Here is a 22311-nt window from a genome sequence, read left to right as displayed (position 1 = left end):
AACTTCAAATATGGGATAAATAATGCAGATGATTTAAATGGTCTTGCTATTTGGTGGCAGAATGACTCAGACTCACGTCAGAAAATAGTCAAGTAGAAAAAATCCAGATGGGTTTTAAAGGAGTGATGGAAAATATCTGGCTGCTAATCATCCCTAATTCACCTCCTACTCCTTCTGGAGCAAAAGAGAGTCTGAAGCTCCACTAGTACTGTGAATGAAAAACAATTCTGGAAACAAAATTAGCATGACTCAGAGCAGTCTGGAAGGTGGGCTGGGCTGGGATGTTCCCCAGGCTGACCCCATTAACAACAGGAGAGTGAGGAAGCTGCCCACGTGGCTTCTGGTGATGGAGGTGTGGGTAGAGAAAGATCAGCAGATGGGATGCCCACAGACAAGCAGAGAGAGTCACAACAGACAGAAGGGTCTGAACCTGGGAACAGACCTGGATGCTGAGAGTCTGAGGCAGAGGATGGCCTAAAGTAAAGCGGACAGCTCAGCGTTGGGGCACTGGTACCAGAGGCTGAAAGATAGTTAAGAGTAAGTGGAGTAGGCTTCCCTGGTGGCTCAGCTGGTAAAGAATCTGCCTGCAATGCGGGAGACCTGGGTTTGATCCCTGGGTTGTAAGCAGAGTTATAGATTACACTGAATTTACACATACATACACACTCATACACATATGCTCACACCATGAGCTCCTTGAGAACAGAATGACTCTCCCTCTTCATTCCCAGCACCTTAAAACAGTGCCAGGTAGCAGGTGCTCACTGAGGGCTTTGGAATTGAAAGTTCAGAAGTGAGGTCACATGGCAGTTGGGTTTGGGAAGGCATAGATGCAGGCATTAAGTCAGCACAATGGGCTATCAGTCTAAGCTGGCTTTGAGGGATAAGCTAGGAATCAGAGGGAACAGAAGCATTGCAGGCAGAAGCAGGATTAGAAATCTTAGCAGCCAGTCCAGGCAGCTGAGATGCAGCTTTGGCCATAAGGAGCTCTCAAAATTTGAAACATCTTTCAGCAAGAGGCACTCTAGCACTGTGTGGAAGAGTACAGGGCTGGGATCAGGATTCCTGTACTTGTGTGCCTGTCTGTTGTTAACCAACTGAGATGGCGGGGCTACTTACCGATTCTCTTAATGCTCAATTTCCTCACCTGTAAGATGAGAAAATAATAATTAGTACAGAGAGTTGTTGTGAGGACTAAACTTACATGTTAAGTGTTTAGAGCAGTGCCTAGAATATAATAAATACTCAATAAACATTCAGTGAAGTCATTCAGTCATGCCTGACTCTACGACCCCATGGACTATAGCCTGCCAGGCTCCTGCATCTGTGGGATTTTCCAGGCAAGAATACTGGAGTGGGTTGCCATTTCCTTCTGCAGGGGATCTTCCTGACCCAGGGATTGAACCCAGGTCTCCCGCCTTGCAGGTAGACTCAACCGTTTGAGCCACCAGGTTATCCCCAATAAACATTAGTGATCACTATTATTGATTATTCTTCTCCTCTATCCAGAAAATTTCCATGTGCTTTTTGACAGTGTAGGATGAGGCCCAGGACTCAGACTATCCATAACTCCATTGGGAACATTGACTGACCTGCCCCCAAGTGTCTGTCCTTCACTTTGCTGCTTGCATACTTCAAGACATCACTTTTTTTTTTTTTTGCATGGACCACTGCAGTAGTTTGCCACTCTGCTTTTAGTCTCAGCCTTATCCAACTAAAAGTGATCTTTCTAAAATCTAACCAGATCATCTCACTTGTCTGCCTCATATCCTTCATGAGTTCTCTCAGGATTCTTTGGGTTTCCTTTCCTAAAAAGGATAAGAGAGCTCTATGGAGAAATAGCTGATTCTAGGACTTGGGCAGGAAATATATAAAAATAACCCAGAACATCTTGAAGCATCAGAAAGTAAGGAAGTGCTCAAACAAATGAAAAACCCTGCAAGGATGGAAGTATGTCAGAGAGACACAGGCACCAACATAAAAGAGCTCTTAATGGCCAAAACTGGGATAATCCGAATGACAAAATAAATAGCTTTGAATTATAACTGAAAGTACAAAATAAATATCCATGAGTTCATATTAATATAAGAAAATGATAGAATGAAAGCAGCAAACAATCACTGTTTCTGGAAACAGAGACTTTATTTTGGGGGGCTCTAAAATCACTGCAGATGGTGACTGTAGCCATGAAATTAAAAGACGCTTGCTCCTTGGAAGAAAAGCTATGACAAACTTAGCATATTAAAAAGCAGAGACATTACTTTGCCAACAAAAGTCCGTCTAGTCAAGGCTATAGTTTTTCCAGTAGTCATGTATGGATGTGAGAGTTGGACTATAAAGCAAGCTGAGCACCAAAGAATTGATGCTTTTGAACTGTGGTGTCGAAGAAGACTCTTGAGAGTCCCAGTCCATCCTAAAGGAAATCAGTTGCAGATATTCATTGGAAGGACTGATGCTGAACTTGAAACTCCAATACTTTGGCCACCTGATGTGAAGAACTGACTCATTGGAAAAGACCCTGATGCTGGGTAAGATTGAAGGCAGGAAGAGAAGGGGATGACAGAGGATGAGATGGTTGGATGGCATCACTGACTCGATGGACATGAATTTGAGCAAGCCCTGGGAGTTGGTGATGGACAGGGAAGCCTGCTGTGCTGCAGTCCATGGGGTCGCAAAGAGTCAGTCGTGACTGATCGACTGAACTGAAATGACAGAATAAATAAATGCTGGAGAAGAGACCAATTTTCCCTGCAGAAGAATTCAAAATAAATTATTTAGCTACTTCATTCTTGAGAAGGTAGCATAACTCCTCACTCCTAGGCATGGGCTGTGCCTGGCAACTTCCCTCCACAGTGTATAGTATAATAAGAGGGAAAATCGAGTGACTTTATAGTGGATAAATTGACACACACTGTCTCCTCCAGGTGACTGAGATCAACCTCAATAGTGTAACTCATAAGCGATAAAGTTCCTATGTAAATAGTATGTGCCTTTGATGTAATAAGAATGGCACTTCCCTGGGGTTTTCCTCCCACAACTAATAACACCAGTCCAGTCATGAGAAAAGCATCAAACAAACACAATAGATGGCCATTCTACAAAATACCTAACCAGGATTTTCCAAAACTGTCAAGTTCATTAAAAAGAAAGTCTGATAAATTATCGCAGCCAAGAACAATCTAAGAACACATAACATACCCTGGATGGGATCCTGGAACAGAAACAGCATTAGGTAAAACTGAGGAAATCTGAGTTAAGTATTGACTTTAGTTAATAACAACGTTTCAGTACTGGTTCATCAATTGGGACACATCTATCCTCTTAATGTAAGATGTTAACAATAGGGGAAATTGAGTGTGGAACTCTCTGTGCAATTTTCACAATTTTGTGTAAATCTAAAAGTTTTCTTGTAGCTCAGTTGGTAAAGAATCTGCCTGAAATGCAGGAGACCTGGTTTCAATTCCTGGGTCGGGAAGATCCCCTCTAGAAGGAAACGGCAACCCACTCCAGTATTCTTGCCTGGAGAATCCTATGGCAGAGGAGCCTGGCAGGTTTTATAGTCCGTGGGGTCATAACAGTTGGACCTGACTTAGTGACTAAACCACCACCACCAACACTTCTCTAAAATTTAAAGTTCATTAAAATTAAAGAAAAAAAAATAGAAGAGAATCAAAAGACAAATTTTACCTGTTTCAGAATTCTGGTAGGCTCAGTCACCATTAGACCAAGCCCACTCCCAAATCAGCAGCAGCATCTCACATCCCCATTGTTGTCCAGTCGCTAAGCTGTGGCAGACTCTTTGTGACCCCAGAGACTGCATCATGCCAGGCTTCCCTGTCCTTCACTATCTCCTGGAATTTGCTCAAACTCATGTCCATTGAGCCGGTGATGCCATCCAACCATCTCATCCATTCCGTCACACCCTCTTCCTCCTGCCTTTGACCATAGGCACACTCAAACTCTTGAATTTTTCAGAAAGACAACAACACTGGCTGCCTCATTCTCCACATGAAACACAGAAAGCACTGAGTCGTTGTGCCATTCTGTGCATCTGGGCACAGGAGTGATGGACTTCTTAGGCTCTGGAATGAGGCCAGTTGGCTCCGCCATGAACTCAGGCACATTCCCGATCTTCTGTGAACCTTATCTATAAAATGATAAAATAATAATATATAGCAAATAGAGTTATTGAGATATAAAGAGACAGTGTATAAACATTCTTAACATAGCTCCTGGCAGATTATGATTATGGAGTATTATCACCTCATTCTTCCCAGACTTTGAGTAGAGTCCAGGGAACCAACTCTATATGCAGGAAAGAAACCATACCTGCTCTCTAGAAGTTTCTTGGTAAAACCAAAGTGGACAGATATCACAGTAGTTAGACTGCATATCAGGCTGCGAGTTGTCTGAGGAACTTGGCCAGAGCTAGCAGCAGAGCCCAAGCTGCAGTTTATTATGGAGCTGCTTCCAGAGGCTGTACATTTGGAAGGGACACCACACAAATGTTAAGGCCGAACATTTACCCCAAGGCAACTCACTTGGCCATTCTCTGACTGGATTGATTTCCACGGAATCAGGAAGCTCTGTCTGAATGTGTTCCAGCCAATTTTCAGCTTACACAATGGTTACAATCAGATCCAAACTGGTTTGAGCAGAATTTGCTGGTAGAATGTCATGAGACTGCAGAGCCAATTCTTTATTACTCCAATAAATCTCAACATACAGCAACTGCAGTTTTACCAGCAACCAGTTGTGTTTTTGTAATTTTAACACAGTAGCAATTGAGTGTGTCTGGTGTGATGTGTTCCCACCATTTTGAGATCACTCTGCTGACTGAGCATAATTTCATTCTCCCCACTGACGTTCACCCAGGTTCTCCTTTATGACTGCTTGGCTCTTTGACCAGGTAAAGATGCCAGTGGAAGAGGACTCGTTGCTGGCATCACTCTCTTTCCTTTCTGAGGACCAGGAGGCAACTCTCTGTCTCCATCCAGCTGGGCAATTTCTTGGCAGAGTGGAGAAACTCCTAAAATGCCAGATCCTGAGGCTGTTTCTAGCTGTGGCAGGCCCCTGCTTATGCCTTTCAGAAAGGTACAGAAGAGAAGATCTCCCTTGGGCTGTAAGGAAAAGGCCAAGCCATCATCTAGGCTGCCAGGCAATCCTGTCTTCTTCTAGAACTTTGGCACGTACCAATTTCTTTAAAATTAAAAATTATGTGTTCTACTGAACATGGTCAGTCCCTTTTAATCCATTGTCTATCGGTCTATATGTATGTATTCTGCCTCAATCATGTCTAGCATGATGGTAAGAAGCTTAGATTATCCTCAGAAGCAGAATTTATAATATGTCTCCTTTTTTCTCTCAGCACTGTCTTTCCTATTTTAGGTGTCTCATAATTTTCACAATAGTTTCAACATTTTATATTTTAAGGTTTTGTGTTTCTCTTTCTTTTTATTTCTTTCACATTATATAATTAGCCCTGTATTCATAGGGGAAGTAAAAAATGAATTAAACAGTTAATCTGATAATTTTAATTAAAGCACAAAAACAATTTGGGTCCTTCTTGCTAAAGGAAAATTTCTAGTAAGAATTTCTTACTCTCTGCACTCCATTATAAATAGTTGATTAATTCTATTCTCAGCCACCAGGGGAAAGGTAACTAATGTTTACAGAATGCCTACTGTATGCCAGCTAGTCTGCCAGTGCTTTACAGGCATCATTTTATTTGGAGTAGAGAGAGATTAATTACAGTCATCATAATTGGCAATTTCTTTGGTTTTCAGGCAGTTCAATTTCACATTTCTCTGAATACACTCACAAGAATGAAACATCTGTTTGATGAATTAATACATGACCTTCATGAGGGTAGTAGTCTCCCATTGAATTTAGCATTTTTGTATATTAGACTCAGTAAGAGTTGTTGAATTAAATATAAAGTCTCAATATTGAACCCTTATATCTACCCATCTCTGTGTATATTGATGTAAAGAAATCTTATTTTTTTAAAAAGTTAATACTAAAAACTATTCAAAATGAATACAAGTACTTTGGTATGATTTCTGACATTTAGAGCTTCTTTGTCTGGTATTCAGATGTCTTGATAAGAATATAAGAACTAGATCAATATGTGAGTAACTTTAAGGATTAGGTGACAGGTTAACTCACATTAAATAGTTTTGGCTTCAGAAAGTGCCAACTCAAAAGTGAAACTCAAATGACAGCAAAGACTTTATTTTCTTGGGCTCCAAAATCACTGTGGATGGTGACTGCAGCCATGAAATAAACAGACACTTGCTCCTTGGAAGAAAAACTATGACAAACCTAGACAGAGTATTGAAAAGCTGAGATATTACTTTGCTGACAAAAGTCCATATAGCAAAAGCTATGGTTTTTCCAGTAGTCACATATGGATATGAGAGCTGGACAAAAAAAAAGGCTGAGCACCAAAGAATTGATGATTTTGAACTATGGTGCTGAAGAAGACTCTTGAGAGTCCTTTGGACTGCAAGGAGATCAAACCAGTCAATTCTAAGGAAATCAACCCTGAATATTCATTGGAAGGACTGATGCTGAAGCTGAAGCTCCAATACTTTAACCACCTGATATGAAGTGCCACTCATTGGAAAAGACCCTGATGCTGGGAAAGATTGAAGGCAGGAGGAGAAGGGGATAACAGAGGACGAGATGGTTGGATGGCATCACTGACTCAATGGACATGAAAATGAGCAAACTTCAGAAGATTGTGAAGGACAGGGAAGCCTGGCATGCTGCAGTCCATGGGGTTGCAGAGAGTTGGACATGACTGAGTGACAGAACAACAAAGGCTCTGCCTGCAGAAGCAAAAACAGTCAACTCAAGTTTTACCTCATGCAGAGTTAATCTCACCTGCTGATTATACTGTTGGACTCAGGTTATATTACATCACATACACAGAAGAAAATGAAGCATTGGGCCATTCAACCAAAGTGGACGATTGAAAATCCATTGCAGATATAGCATATGATCCGGGGAATGCAAAAGATTAATAAGACAGGGTCCCTTACCTCTTGGAGAGTATAAGACTAGGATAGTTAAATATAAAAGAATGCAAAAGTAGGGTCCTATTCAATTTAATGAAGTTTTCCTTTATGTGTATAACTGGTTGAAAACTATCGGAAACTTAACAAGTACTTTTTCAATACTGACTATGTACAAGAAGGCTTATCCTCTTCATCTTTGAACACCTGGGCATACAGTATGCCTGGCAGTTACCAAGTAAGTAATACATTCTGGATGAATTGAAGAATAAACTTATTTACCTGTATGGAAAAAGCTTATGAGGGAGTAAAATGGTAAGACAAATACCTAAAAAACTATAATACTTAGAAAGTGTTGACAAAGCACAGTGTTATGAAAGTTCAGAAGTAGAGAAGATATTAAGTCTAAAATTAGGGTTATAGTTTTGGGAACAGATACTGTGAGTGAATTGTAGGGGAGTGGTGCAAGGTGAGGCTGTCAATGTGAATTATGGCATACAGTGGATTTCTTCTTAGACAACAGGGAATCATGATGGGATTTTAAGAGACAGAACAACCTAATGAGCTGATATTAAAAATAAGCTGGAGAGCTATGTCAAGTGGATTGGAGTGGGAAGAAAACAGAGGTGAGAACAGTTAAGGAAGGGCTATTACAATTGTATATATAATAAGAAATGAGAGATGGAACCATGGTGGACAGTAGGGTGGTGAAAAGAAGTAATTTTTCAAATATATGATAAAAGTAACCTCTTTAGATTTTGTCTACTGAATGTCTATGGAATATTGTGTAAGGGAGAGGAAGGATAAATCCAAATTTCAGGATGAGAAGAAGGTGATTTCTTTAAAACTAGTGTGTGGAATTGGAAAGGAGCAGAGGAGGACATGAAGTCTATATTTTCTGTTAAAGATCAGAAGTTTATAGTAATTCAGTGAAAGGGAATTTTCACTCTGAGCTGGAAAAGTCAGGGATCATGAGAATTTGAGCCATGAGGTGAGCTAAATAAAAACGCAAGACAAAATGTTATTGTTTAGAACAGTAAAGAACATCAGGCAAGTTGATATATATCTATATCTATTATTAACAGCAATTTTTTAATCCAAGACCACTTGAGTTTATTGAAGCAATTAATTTAGATGTTAGGTCTACACAGTGCCAAACACTGGAATATTTTGTAATAATGCAATAAATTTCAAAGGTTTTGTTTATTTGTTTTATTTTTAATCCAGGAGTTTGAGATCATGTAGTAACAGCTTTAGCATTTGGCTTTCATATTAAAGCTTTTCATATTAAGTTTTCAATCTATTAGAAGATCCATCTGAGCAAGAAAGAATATTAAATGCCATCAATTTAGCCAGAATCTTGTAGGGAGATCATAAATTGCACAAAGATAAACATTTTGGAAAATGTTATTTTCCAAGTTTAAGTCTGCTAGGAAAATTAAGATCACCTACAAATCAAAAGGAAATAAAAATCATTATTTTCATTTTTGAAATTACTTACCACATTTTAAGTTATTTCTAGTGAGGAGGGAAATCTCTTTAAAGTTGGAGAAATAAGTGGAATAATCATAAAATAAGAAAGCAGTAAATCCTTTCTGCTTCATTCTGACACTGATAAACACTAAATCCTGGGGGGGTGCGGTGGAGTAAAACTTCTTTTGTATCAACAAGATCAACTTTGGCAAAATATCATCATTGGGGTTAGTAATGACATGACAAGGCTGATTTTAAACTTGCATTTTGTTTAATGTTATAGACCAAATTTTACTGTTTCAGTCAGAGAACAAAGGATCTTATGGAAACTATACACACTGTCTTTGGAAAAACGAACTTCAAATAGACAAGAATTTGCATAAATGGATTCCTAGATAACATCCCTTGCTATAAGAACCACTCCGCCCCTGAAAGAAGCAATGCAAACAAAGCTTTTATTTGCCATTACTAGGTGAATGTAAATATGGCTCTTAAGAATATATCAATCCGATGTTTTTTGTCCTTGGTAAAGTTTGACATTGTGATCATAATGATAATTCTTATAATGCTACATATTTAAAGAAATTTGTGTTCTTTAGAAAAGCTATTTGTGGGACTGAGACATGAGATCAATTTCTGACTAATGATCCATAAATAAAACAAGACCTAATTCAGTCTGCCAGGGTCCCATGTATAGCAGACATCAGGCCTGGCCTTGGAGGCCTCGATGCCCTGAAGTAGTGAAACAAACTCATGGGGACACTGCAAAGTATCTTAAATGTTTTGAGAAAAACACAGCAACTTGTGTAGGTAGCATGTCAACTACTAGGCCAAGGTAGTTCACAGTTTCAGTGTTACATCACTCTGTATCCTTCTCAGTGATGTCATATTTTTGTAAAACTGGGTTTTGGCAGTTGCTGTGATGAGAATAGATGTGGAGAAGAAAATGATGGTGCTAACTCCCAATCAGATTCCAAGATTTAAGGAGAGGCGCAGTGACCAGCAAAAGACACATATCCCACTAGTAAGTAACTGTGGTTATTTTAAAATAAAATGCACATATTATTTTCCCTTTAATTTATATGTATTTTTTCAAAAGTTTACTGAGTTATTAGGACAAGAGTATTTATTGGGGTTTTTGTGCCTATCTAATAAATAGAACTACTAGATATTCCCTTGGGTCCGTGGGCACCATGAAAATTTGCTGACACATTAAGGGTACTATGAGCCAAAAATGTTTGGGAAGGACTGTTCTAGAGGGGAGGCTAACTTAAATAATACCACATCTTTGTCTTCTAGTTGCTCAGAGAAATGTATGTACCGCAAAGCACAGTTAAAGGTAAACTGGGATATTTGTCATCATGGGAATTTAGACAAGATTCAAAGAGCTTGGAAATCTCAGGTGTCATTCTGTTAGAGGCAGGAAAAAAAGACAGTTGAGGTGTCATAGGAGTTTAGCCTTAAAAAAAAGTAAGATTTTAACAGGTGGGAAAGAGAAGCAGGGCATTTCTCCATGAGGAACAGTATGAACGATGGCACAGAGCATAGACTAAACATCTTGTTTAGCTGTAAAGAGGAAGGGCAAGGAGCGGCAGGAAACAGTCACGTTGAAAGAGCTGCAGCTTTTTGCCATGGACAGGGAGAGGGCATTGGAAGCTTCTGTGTAGGGGAGTAGTGTGATCAAAATTGTGCCCTAGAAAGCTGAGTATCATAGTGATGTGAAAGATGGCTTACAGACTGGGAATTAGGGAGAGAGGGCTATTGAAGATGACTGTAGTTTCCAGCTTGGGTAAAACCTCCTGTTTGTACAGACTATGCTTTATTCATCTGTGTGTTGATACTACCTAGCAAAAGTCTGATAATTTGAAGCAATAAATAAATTTTAGAATGTGAGCTACCTGGGGAAATAGAGAGCTCTTGGTAACTATGGAGAAATCTCCCACAGTTCAGGAGAGAGGTTAAACTCATGGTGTCAATTTGGGACTCATCCACCTAGAAACGAGAGAAGGAACTGACAAAATAAAATTTCACAGGGAGCAAATATAGATTAAAAAGAGAAGAAGCCAGTGACAGATCCCTGGGGAACACCCACCACTGGGAGCAGAGGATGAGCTGCTGGCAGAGAGACAGGAAGGATGGAGGGGCATTGATGGGGTGAGAACCAGAGGGAGTGTTATCCCAGGGAACAAAGCAGGACAGACTTTCAAGATGGAGACAGTAGTTTGCAATATCAAGCAGATGAGTGAAAAATCTCCAAGAAAGCTCACGGATGTGGTGATTTGCAGGTCCTTGGTGACCCTGGGGAGGACAAGTTCAGTAGGAGTTGTAGGCAGATGCCAGATGGCAGCAGAGGTGACCAGAGTGGTCCTTTTGGAGAAATTTGGCAGTGAGCTGGATCTGGAATGGGAGCAGAAGTTTGAGCGAAAATGGATTTTAGGCTGAGTGACCAGAAGGATCACTCTCAAATGCATTTGAGAGGAGTGCAGTACAAGCAGTTTCGTACACAAGAGAACTAAGAGATCTTTCGTTTCCAATGAGAGAGAAGTGGGATTAAAAACACATTTGGTTCCTTTTTTTGTTTGTTTTTTTTCCTTTCCTTCACTTCCCTCACCCTTTCCTCTCTTCCCTCTTTACCCAGAGCCTGGGAAGAGTGGGAAGGAGTGGAGGGGAGGGCACTGGGGTGGGAAGGTAGTGCTTGAATGGGCAAGGAAGGTGTCCACGTGGAGCAAAAGTGGGGCCAGGAGGCTGCCTGTGCAGGTCGGGGAGGCAGCCCAGTGAGCAGGGGGTCTAGGTGTGGTCAGAGGACAGTTTCACAGGCTGCTGGGGACCTGGCAAGGGTGTCAGGCCAGCGGGCTGGGGAGGGCACACGTGGAGAGGTGAGACAGTGATGGCAAGAGAAATTTCTTACATAACGCAGGAGGATCAACCAAATAACTAAATATATGAAGACTATGGGGGCTGGATTGCTCGCTGGTGGGGAAGGGAGTTAGAAGTATGTAACTGGATTAATTTAGAACAAACTCTGAGGTTTGGGATTGGAATTTAAGATATCAGCATGAGCTCATGGGTTTCTATATATATAAGTATATATCAAAACAAACACAGCTACAAGGGAGTGTGTATATTACATAATAACACACATACAGACACACACACACATGTTTCCCAAGGCCTGCTGAGGGAGTTGAAGAGGCCTTGGGGACAGCAACATTCCAATAGCAATGAACATTTAGCATAAACTTGCTTTTCAATAGCAGTCTTTAGCAAAAGAAACCAGGAAAAATGGCTAATTCCAGGGCTGGTGGCAGGGAAATACAAGATGAGAACAGCATCTCTTGTTGTGCCAGAAAGTAAGGAAATGCTCACTGGAGGCCCAGGAAAGGGACAGAGAAGCCAGTCTGAGGTTGCTTCCATTGACCGACATGATGACAAGTTGAAATCAATATACTAATAAAAGATTATGCCCATTGAATAAAATAGGAAGTCATGAATCTGTTCAAATAAGTAGATAAATGAACTGATACAAAGTTTGATGAGGCACAGGGTATTTATAGAGTTTGATGGTATTTCCCACAATTTTCTCACTAACTACAAAGGAACAAAGAGTAACTTTACAAAGAGAAGCCTGGATAACACCCCTATAATCAAGCAATCCAACTGAGCATCATCAGTAACAGATTGAAATCTTGTGCCGCCTGATAGATAGTGGTAAGAATTTCTGCTAAAGATGCTTGAGAGTGAGTGAATTCAGTTGCTCATTCATGTCTGATTCTTTACGATCTGCAGCACCCCAGCCTTCCCTGTCCATCACAACTCCCAGAGCTTACTCAAACTCATGTCCATCGAGTCAGTGATGCCATCCAACCATCTTATCCTCTGTCATCCCCTTCTCCTCCCACCTTCAATCTTTCCCAGCATCAGGCTCTTTTTCTGTGAATCAATTCTTCACATCAGGTGGCCAAAATATTGGAGTTTCAACTTCAGCATCAGTCCATCCAATGAATATTCAGGACTTATTTCCTTCACGATAGACTGGTTGGATCTCCTTGAAGTCCAAGGGACTCTCAAGAGTCTTCTCCAACACCACAGTTCAAAAGCATCAATACTTCATGGCTCAGCTTTCTTTATAGTCCAACTCTCATATCCATACATGACTACTGGAAAAACCATAGCTTTGACTAGATAGCCTTGTTGGCAAAGTAATGTCTCTGCTTTTTAATACACAGTCTAGGTTTGTCATAGCTTTTCTTCCAAGGAGCAAGTGTCTTTTAATTTCATGGCTGCAGTCACCATCTGCAGTGATTTTGGAGCCCCCCCCCCCCAAAATAAAGACTGTTTCCTTTTTTTCCCCATCTATTTGCCATGAAGTGATTGGACTGGATGCCATGATCTTAGTTTTCTGAATGTTGAGTTATAAGCCAACTTTTTCACTTTCCTCTCTCACTTTCATCAAGAGACTCTTTAGTTATTCTTCACTTTCTGCCATAAGGGTGCTGTCATCTGCATATCTGAGGTTATTGATATTTCTCTTGGCAATCTTGATTCCAGCTTGTGCTTCATCCAGTCTGGCATTTCACATGATGTACTCTGCATATAAGTTAAATAAGCAGGGTGACAATATACAGCCTTGACCTACTCCTTTCCTGATTTGGAACCAGTCTGTGCTTTTATGTCCAGTTCTAACTGTTGTTTCTTGACCTGTATACAGATTTCTCAGGAGGCAGGTCAGGTGGCCTGGTATTCTCATCTCTTGAAGAATTTCCCACAGTTTCTTGTGATCCACACAGTCAAAGGCTTTGACGTAGTCAATAAAACAGAAGTAGATGTTTTTTTCTGGAACTCTCTTGCTTTTTTGATGATCCAGTGCAAATTCGAACTCTGCATTCAAATGGGTATATCTTTCCTTTTCTCCTTTGCCTTTTGCTTCTCTTTTTTCAGTCATTTGTAAGGTCTCCTCAGGCAACCATTTTGACTCTTTTCATTTCTTTTTCTTGGGGATGGTCTTGATGCCTGTCTCCTATACAATGTCACGAATCTCCATCCATAGTTCTTCATGCACTCTATCAGATCTAATCCCTTGAATCTTTGTCAATTCCACTGTATAATCATAAGGGATTTGATTTAGCTCATAACTGAATGGTCTAGTGGTTTTTCCTACTTTCTTCAATTTAAGTCTGAATTTGGCAATAAGGAGTTCATGATCTGAACCAGTCAGCTTCCAGTCTTGCTTTTGCTGACTGTATAGAGCTTCTCCATCATTGGTTGCAAAGAATATAATCAGTCTGATTTCAGTATTGACCGTCTGGTAATGTCCATGTGTAGAATCTTCTCTTGTGTTGTTGGAAGTGGGTATTTGCTATGATCAGTGCGTTCTCTTGGCAAAACTCTATTACCCTTTGCCCTGCTTCATTCTGTATTCCGAGGCCAAATTTGCCTGTTACTCTGGGTATTTCTTGACTTCCTACTTTTGCATTCTAGTCCCCTGTAATGAAAAGGACATCTTTTTTGGGTGTTAGTTCTAGAAGGTCTTGTAGGTCTTCATAGAACCATTCAACTTCAGCTTCTTCAGCATTACTGGTCGGGGCATAGACTTGGATTACTATGATATTGAATGGTTGCCTTGGAAACGAACAGAGATCAGTCTATCGTTTTTGAGATTGCATCCAAGTACTGCATTTCAGATTCTTTTGTTGACTATGATGGCTACTCCATTTTGTCTAAGGGATTCTTGCCCACAGTAGTAGATATAATGGCCATCTGAGTTAAATTCACCCATTCCAGTCCATTTTAGTTCACTAATTGCTAAAATGTCAATGTTCACTCTTACCATCTCCTGTTTGATCACTTCCAATTTGCCTTGATCCATGGACCTAACATTCCCGGTTCCTATGCAATATTACTCTTTACAGCATTGGACTTTACTTCCATCACCAGTCACATCCACAGCCAGGTGTTGTTTTTACTTTGGTTTCATCTCTTCATTCTTTCTGGAGTTATTTCTCCACCAATCTCCAGTAGCATATTGGGCATCTACCAACCTGGGAAGTTCATCTTTCAGTGTCCTATCTTTTTGCCTTTTCATACGGTTCATGGGGTTCTCAAGGCAAGAATACTAAAGTGGTTTGCCATTCCCTTCTCCAGTGGACCACATTTAAGGATGCTTAAATTCAATCTAATCATCAGGAAACATCATAAAAACTCAAATCAAGACACATTCTTCAAAACAACCTGCCTACAATTTTCAAACATAGCAAAATCTTCAAACATGTCATGAAAGCTGGAAAGACTACAGAACTATTCCAGACTGAATGAGACTAAAGAGACACAATGGAATAGAATGTGTGTATCTAAACTGGATCTGTACGCTGTAAAGGACATTGTTGAGACAACTGGCTAAACCTGAATGGGGTCTGAAGATTAGATGGTGTAATGAACCAATGTGAATTTCCTGATCTTGATAGTTGTTTCCTGTTTATCTAGGACAATGTCCTTGTTTGTAGGAACACACACAAAAGTTAAGGGGAAGATGGTAAGATGAGAGTAAGGCTGGCATCATACTCTCAACTGGTCCAGAAAGAAAGGAGGTCTTTGTCCTGTGCAGTTGATCCATGAACAACACAGATTTGAACTCTGCTGGTCCACTTATATGTGGTTTTTTTCACTAAATGTGTACCAGAGTACTACACATCTTCCTCTGGGTAAAAAGACAGGGGCTTGGGTCCATGAAGATTGGAATTTTACTCTCAATGAGACTTAATGACTCTCAATCGTAATGAAGGACTGACTCTCAACAGCTTTAGATTATGCATTTGTATTTTCTCAGCATTAATGCAACTAACATTTAGCATGTCTTTAATTACAAGAAGTTTATGGCATCTCCATAGAACTAATTTCAGATTCTACAGCCTCAGGATACTGCAAACATGTTTAGAATGTGTTTTCTTTAAGTACTGAATTCAGTCAGACTATTCCAGAGAACAAATTACCACTCTAATCTGTGTTGGGTATTTGTAGGCAGTTTCTTTTATTATCTGATGATAGTGCTGACAACAGTCTGGACTACCAGAGGCTTCAGAGGATCTGACCACCCTTCTTTTCTTCCTTATACCAACCTATGATGAATCCCAAATTCCTCTATTTTGGTTAACTTTTGTATTAGTCAGTGTTCTCCAGAGAAAAAGAACCAAAAAGGCATGTGTTTGTGTATCTGTGTTTATTACAAGGCATTGGCTCATGTGATAATGGAGGCTAAGAAGTCATAAGATCTGTAGTCAAGAAGCTGGAGTCCCCAGTAGAGTGGATGGTTTAAGTTATAGTTCTAGTCCAGAGGACTGGGAACCAGAAGAGCCAGATGTATAGTTCTATCCTGAAATATTGGCTCTTCTTGAGACTCAAGAAGTTCCTGGTAGTACAATGGCTAAAACATCCCTGGTAGTCCAGTGGCTAAGACAGCACACTCCCAATGCAGGGGCCCAGGTTCAATCCCTGGTCAGGGAACTAGATCCCACATGCCACAGCTAAAGATCCCTTGTACTGCAACTAAGACCCTTTGCAACCAAATAAATAAATAATAAATTTTAAAAAAAGAAATCCTTTCTTATTTGTAGGAAGATCAGCCCTTTTGTTCAGGCCTTCAACTGATCGAATGAGGGCCCCCCATATTGAGGAGGGCAGTCTGCTTTACTCTATCAAGTTACATGTTAATTTCATCCAGGAACACCCTCAAAAGAAACACCCAAGATAATGTTCGACCTTATATCTGGGCACCCTGTGGTCTAGTCAAATTGACACATAAAATTAACCACTACTGCTTTATTACATACAGTAAGATTCATGAATTTTAAATGAGCAATTCAATGGACTTTGACAAATGTATAAGAAGTATAGCAACTACCACAATGATGATGCAAAACATTTTCGTCAGCTCAGTATGCTTCCTTGTGCCCCTTGCACTTAATCTCTTGCCCCCAAACCCTGCCTCTGACAACCATTGATCTGCTTTCAATCACTATAACTTTGCTTTTTCTAAAGTTACATAAAAGTGGAATCACATAGGATGTAGTCTTTTATGTCTGGCCTTTTCACTTAGCATAATGCATAATGATTTATTCATATTGTTAAGCATATCAGTAGTTCATCCATTGTATGGATACAGCACAATTTGTTTGTCCCATTCATTCACTGAAGGACAATTGGTTGTTTCTAGTTGTTGGTAATTACCAATAGACCTGCTATGAACATTTGTATATAACAGGTCTTAAGTTTTCACTTCTCTAAGTACCCAGGAATGGGACTGCTGGGTCATATGGAGAGTACGTATTTAAGCTGCCAAAATGTTTTTCAGAGTGGTTTTATCATGTTGCATTCCCACCTGCAATGCACGAGAGTTCTAGTTGCTAAGTATATCCTAGCTAACAGTACTTCAGGAGCAACCATGAAGGAAGTGTAAGGAGGAACAGAAGGAGAGAAACTGGATGCTCTAGAAACTAACTACGCTACTTTAACTGAGAAAACTTCAGAGTGTAGATACGTGAGGCAAAAGTAAGAAGGGAAAAAATGATGGTAAAGAGGCAATTATCACTGAAAATGTAGTGAATATTTGCTCAAACAAAAGGAATTACAGGTTGTGTAACTGTGGCAGATAGAGTCAGAAGAAAAATAAGTCTTATTCAGTAAATGAGGCAACAGTTAGGAAAAACAGACCTGGTGACTGAAGATAGAGCAAAGTGTTCAATAGGGGACATTTCCTCCCCTTGTTTTTCCTGTTACTCCACCTGCAGTGTGCCCTTGTTATTGAGGAACAATTTGTTTTTACTATTAATTAAGTATAAATATACATATAAGACTCATCTTCACGAGGGCATATAGCATAACACAGTGTCTCTGAAGCCTTAATATGCTTGGGAATCACCTGGGCATCTTATTAAATGCAGCATCTAATTCAGTAGGTCCAGGGCAGGGCCTGAACTTCTGCATTTCTAATGAGGTTCTATGTGGGGACTGCAGAATGCAGGCTGGTGGTTATGAGTGTAGACTTTGGAGCCAGACTGCACAGGTTGAAATCCTACCTCTGTCACTTAGAGCTGTGAAACCAGGTCACATTTCTTAGCCCCTCTCCCTCAACTTTCTCATCTGTAAAATGGAGATGACAGCAGTGCACAACACCTCACAGAGGCATTTTGAGGATTGCATGCGTTAGTATACGTCAGCACTTAGACCGACGCCAGGCACGTAGGAGGTGCCATACCATATTCCTTTAGTTTTCAACAGGTTCCACTGACCCAGGCAGCAATGTGTCTGACAGCTTTAAACCATGCTGACTGGTGTTTTAGTTCCTCCTGGGTCCTGTGACATACTTCTGGTGGCAGCCACGGCTTCTACTAGTGCTGCTAATTAAGAAGCCCATTCAGAGTCACTAGGCTGAGACTGTCCCAGAAAAAGAAAACCCACTGAAAGGATTTCAAAGAGAGAGAGACTGACCATTCAGTGTGTTTTACCTGGTGGATATGTCACCAGGTTCAGCCCCGTGCGGTGACCGGGGTCTCCACACAATAGATATTTCTACAGGCTGGACTGTTGCTGGGACGGTGCTCGGAGAGTGTGTTTGAAAGAATTTCCAGCCTAACCTGAGGGCACAGCTGCTTGCTCAGATTGCTGCACCCGGTGCCCTTCCCTCCAGGAGAAGCAGGCAGTCACTCGGCCACACCAGCCAGTGAATAGACTCTCTGTTGCTGTTTGCATCCTGCCCCTTTAATCTGCCTCCAGCACCCCTGTAGACAGCCTAATTGGTCCTCTGGATCCAGCCCTCTTTGGCCTGTCAGCTCGGCTCTGTGTTCATGGCCTGCTTTCATCTCCCTGCTTGCTTGGCAAATGGCTATGTTCTCATAGCTTTCTGATACTAAAACGCAGCTTGCAGAACTTGGATGATCTTCATACCATTTCTGCCTCCCTGTTAGTAACCGGACTAGAAAAACAGCTGTTAATCTCAATTAAGTTTTGATTGCTAATTAGCAGCTACCTGTCAGGATCAAGCCGCTCTCTTCCTGGTCCCTTTAGCTATTTCTCATGCAACCGGTACAATTGGTTTCCATGAGAACCATTTAGCTAGACACCTTCTTGACCAAAACTGCCACCTCTTCTGTGGCTTTTGTAATATCTTTCCAGCAAGCTCTGAGGTTCCTTGTCTACCTCCTGCTCCCTGGTTTTCTTAATTTCATTATTCAGCTAGTTTCCAATGGACATCACTCCATCTCTATTGCCAGTGTGTCTTGGAGAGGAAATCAGGGGATTAGCAAGCCCATTAATTGAAGTCAGGTTAAGAACTTGTGCTTTAAAATTTTGTCTTTAGACTTCCATTCTCTAGTTCAGGATATAAGAAGCCTGGAAGGTGCCACTTCATCCTAACAGATAAAAAGTTGATCAAACTGAAAAGCCAACAAATTGGAAGATTTGATTATTTCAAACTACTCTTTTTATCACTCCAGGGGACCATAGAGGAAGCAGAGACATGTGCCTCACCTTTTAATGATTTCCTTTGTGATTTCTTCTCAATAATTTATGCTTAAAGGGGACATTTCACCCTATATTTACCTCTAGCATTTAATAGGTTAAAGGTCACTCATGGCAATTTATTTTAGACTGATAATTAAACTTTGTTTCTCCCAATAGTTAATCATCTGTCCCAGAATCATTTTTTCAATAATGAATCTTTTTCTCACTGATTTGTAAAAGGCGAAAGATTTATTCAATCTGAAGAGAAACCAGAGTATCTCTCACTGATTTGTGATACCATCTTTAATATATACTAAGTCTGCATCTATACTGGAGTCGATTTCTGGGCCATCAAATCCATTACATGGATCTGCCTCCCAATTCTTTTGTCAGTAGCACACTGCTTTAATTATTGAAGCTGCATTATCTGGTAGGGCAAGTTCTCTTTTGTTAGTCTTTTTACTTTCAATATATTCTTGGCTATTTTTGCCTTTTATTTTAAAAATTATTTTGTCAGACTCTCCTCTCCCTCTCTGTATTTCCAAGAGGACTTCATACAACTACTAAGAATTTTCTGAAAAACTGGCATCACTTTTCCAGTGCAAAAACACTCTATCAATTTATTTAAGACTTCTTTTACATATCTCAAATTTTCGCAGTGTTCTGCAAACAGTCACATACTTTCCTAGGCATTTTATCTTTTTTGTTGAAATTATGAAGTGGAACTTTATTTTTCATTACAGTTTCTTATTCCCATTTTGAGAGATTTGGGGGGGGGATATTTGCAATAAGAGAATTCAATGTGAATTGGGGGGTTTGGCTCATGAACGTGGGTGTTTATCTTGGATTTCAATATGTTTGAATTAATGGCAGTGCTTGGTGGCTCTTGACTAAAAACTCATAATAATATGCTTGCATTATGCTGAATTTTCACAATAAAACAAAAAGAATGTTAAAAATCTAATAACAAAAATGTAATTTAGAGTTAAGCTGCTCTTCAGTAGCCAGGGACAATGGAGTGCATCAAGCATACAATTAAGCAGATACCCTCTTTTTCATTTTATCCAAGGCCAGTTCACTTAGCGTCTGAGTATTGCTAGAATATGTCAGCCCCTTAATAATATTTTTTAATTTAGTTGATATTCCCAAATGATCTTTCCAATTTTGAATGATGTTTTGCACGTTGCCTTTAGTTCACAAAGCAGAATGTATTCTTCCAGTAATAAAATCTTATCCTGGTACTAAAATTCAGTTAGGCATGCTCTGAAGATACGCTAACATGAAAATGCTGTTTCATAATACTAGGGGATATATAAATTTGAAGAAAAGATTATCTTAGAAGAAAATCTTACTCAAAAAGTTAAATAACCATAATTACAAAAAGAAAGGAAGAAAATCTCAAAGCCTAACTTAATCATCAAATCTAAAGTATTTCATCAGATCTAAGATACCACCATTATAAAACACACCATTATTTTGTGTACTGCAAAGAAATAAAAAGATTCTATCAGGTATGTTATGTCATGCTGTAGATTATAAGACTCATTCCAGTTTTAGAGATTTTAAAATTGAGGGGGAAATTTTACTTTTTAGAATCAATGATATATGTTAGAATGCTTTCTGTAATTAACAGAAACCTGATTGAGAAATATGTTGGCTCACATCCTGGAAGCTGAGAGAAGGACAGGTTCAGGAAGGGACTGATCCAGAAGTTTAATATTGTCATTAATGACCTACTGTTCTATCATCGAGTCAACTTCATTCTCTAAGGCTTGTTCCTCTTCTAGGTAAAAACATAGATGCCAACAGCAAATGGACTACAGAATTCCATATTTACATTGAGCAAAGGCAGAGGACTATTTCCAAACACTTGAAATTTCCTAGGCGTCCCTAACCAACTTCACATGTTCTCAGCAGTCCAACTCCAAACTGAGTCTCTTACCTGAATAAACTACGCTCTGAGCTGTGCTGTCCAATATAATGAAGACTTACTCTTACGGTTGCCTGCAGAGGCACATGGACCCTCACTTAAAATTTGGTTCCTGATGCTGAGAATGATGCCATATATACGCCAAGGGTATGAAGTTTCATAACTTAGGTGACTGAGGTCCCCAGAGGGAGCAGGGCAGCCCTCTGTAACAGAGTTGAGACAGCTTGAGAGTGCAGGGATAAGAATCTGGCCTGATTGCTTATTATAGTCAGGGGTGGGGCCAGTAGGAGCATTACATGGTGTGAGCAGGAGTCTATGTGGTTTGAATCATCCATCAGTGCCCAAAGAGGGAGCACCAAGGCTTTCTTCTGAGCTTGCCTAGATCTGGGGTAAAGATATAGGGAAGGATGAGGCTTAAAGGGCATCAGAAGTCAAATATCAAAAAAAATAGAGCGTTCTTATTATACTCTCTAAAGGCGACTGTCTACATTGTCTACATTTAAATAGTTTAAGTTAGATAAAATAAAAATTCAATTCCTCAGTCATACTGGACACATTTCAAGTGCTTGTTAGCCACATGTGGTCAACTTACCATCTCAGAAAATACTATCGGACAACGCTGGTTGCTAGAGCAAGGGTCAGCACAGACTTTAGCTCAAAAGCCAAATTTCATCCAGTATGTGTCTTTGTATAACCTTCTAGTTAAACATGGTTTTTACATTTTTAAATGGCTGCAAAAAATCAGAAGTAGAATATTTCATCATGTGAAAATTATATGAAATGAAAATTTTAGTGACCACAAAGTTTCTTGGAACTCAGCCCTATCCACTCATCTTTGCATTGTCTGCTCTGCTTTCATGCTACAGTGGCATTAGCCGTTGCAGCAGAGACTGTCTGACCACGAAGCGTCATGTGTTTACTGCCTGGCCCTTTATAGGGAAGCTTTGCTGACCATGGTCTGCAGGAACCTGTTGGACCTCTCCAATCAAGGTCACTCCTGGATGCATGGGGTCAGGTTCCTCTGAGTCAGATTGGGTACACGGGGGCCTGAAAGATGCCTGAGCAATCTCAGAGCAAGCAGAACTGGAGGCTGGGTAGGCCACCACCAACGTCCACTACATCCAATAGAAAACAGACTCATGTTTACCTTCTGTGTGAAACTGAGGTGATGGTCTCCACAGGGGATCTCTCTACTCACTAAGCAAATGACATTTTTTGCTATAGCATGGCAACCTTTCCACACTAAGACATAATATTTGAATTCTACTTTATGTTCATGATTTCATACAAGACCCATGCTTTCTCAATCCTGACATATATATTTTATGTTAGTCCATTTGATTTCATTGTTACTGCTGGTACACATAAGATACAAAAATTCAAGCCAATTTCTTGTGT

At 40.1% G+C, this 22311-nt stretch overlaps 2 long non-coding RNA genes across 7 annotated transcripts in view; one reads left to right on the top strand and one right to left on the bottom strand.

Moving 5' to 3' along the window:
• Nucleotides 1-22311, bottom strand: part of LOC110124441 (uncharacterized) — a 233423-nt gene that overhangs the window by 24775 nt on the left and 186337 nt on the right. For 2 of the 4 annotated variants that reach the window (XR_011491245.1, XR_011491244.1), the window contains exons 5-7: nucleotides 21506-21644; nucleotides 3688-4147; nucleotides 1120-1147 (exon numbers count right to left, since the gene is read on the bottom strand). This is a non-coding gene — a long non-coding RNA (uncharacterized lncRNA). The remainder of the gene's footprint in view (nucleotides 1-1119; nucleotides 1148-3687; nucleotides 4148-21505; nucleotides 21645-22311) is intronic. The other 2 variants (XR_011491246.1, XR_002309776.2) reach the window with 1 other exon arrangement.
• The window catches only part of LOC110124442 (uncharacterized), a 240987-nt gene that overhangs the window by 176257 nt on the left and 42419 nt on the right, over nucleotides 1-22311 (top strand). The window lies entirely within an intron of this gene.

Source organism: Odocoileus virginianus, chromosome 14 (assembly GCF_023699985.2).
Source record: "Odocoileus virginianus isolate 20LAN1187 ecotype Illinois chromosome 14, Ovbor_1.2, whole genome shotgun sequence".
NCBI lineage: Eukaryota > Metazoa > Chordata > Mammalia > Artiodactyla > Cervidae > Odocoileus > Odocoileus virginianus.
The sequence above is the reverse complement of the archived record's forward strand: the minus strand, read 5'-3'. Positions and strand labels throughout refer to the sequence as shown.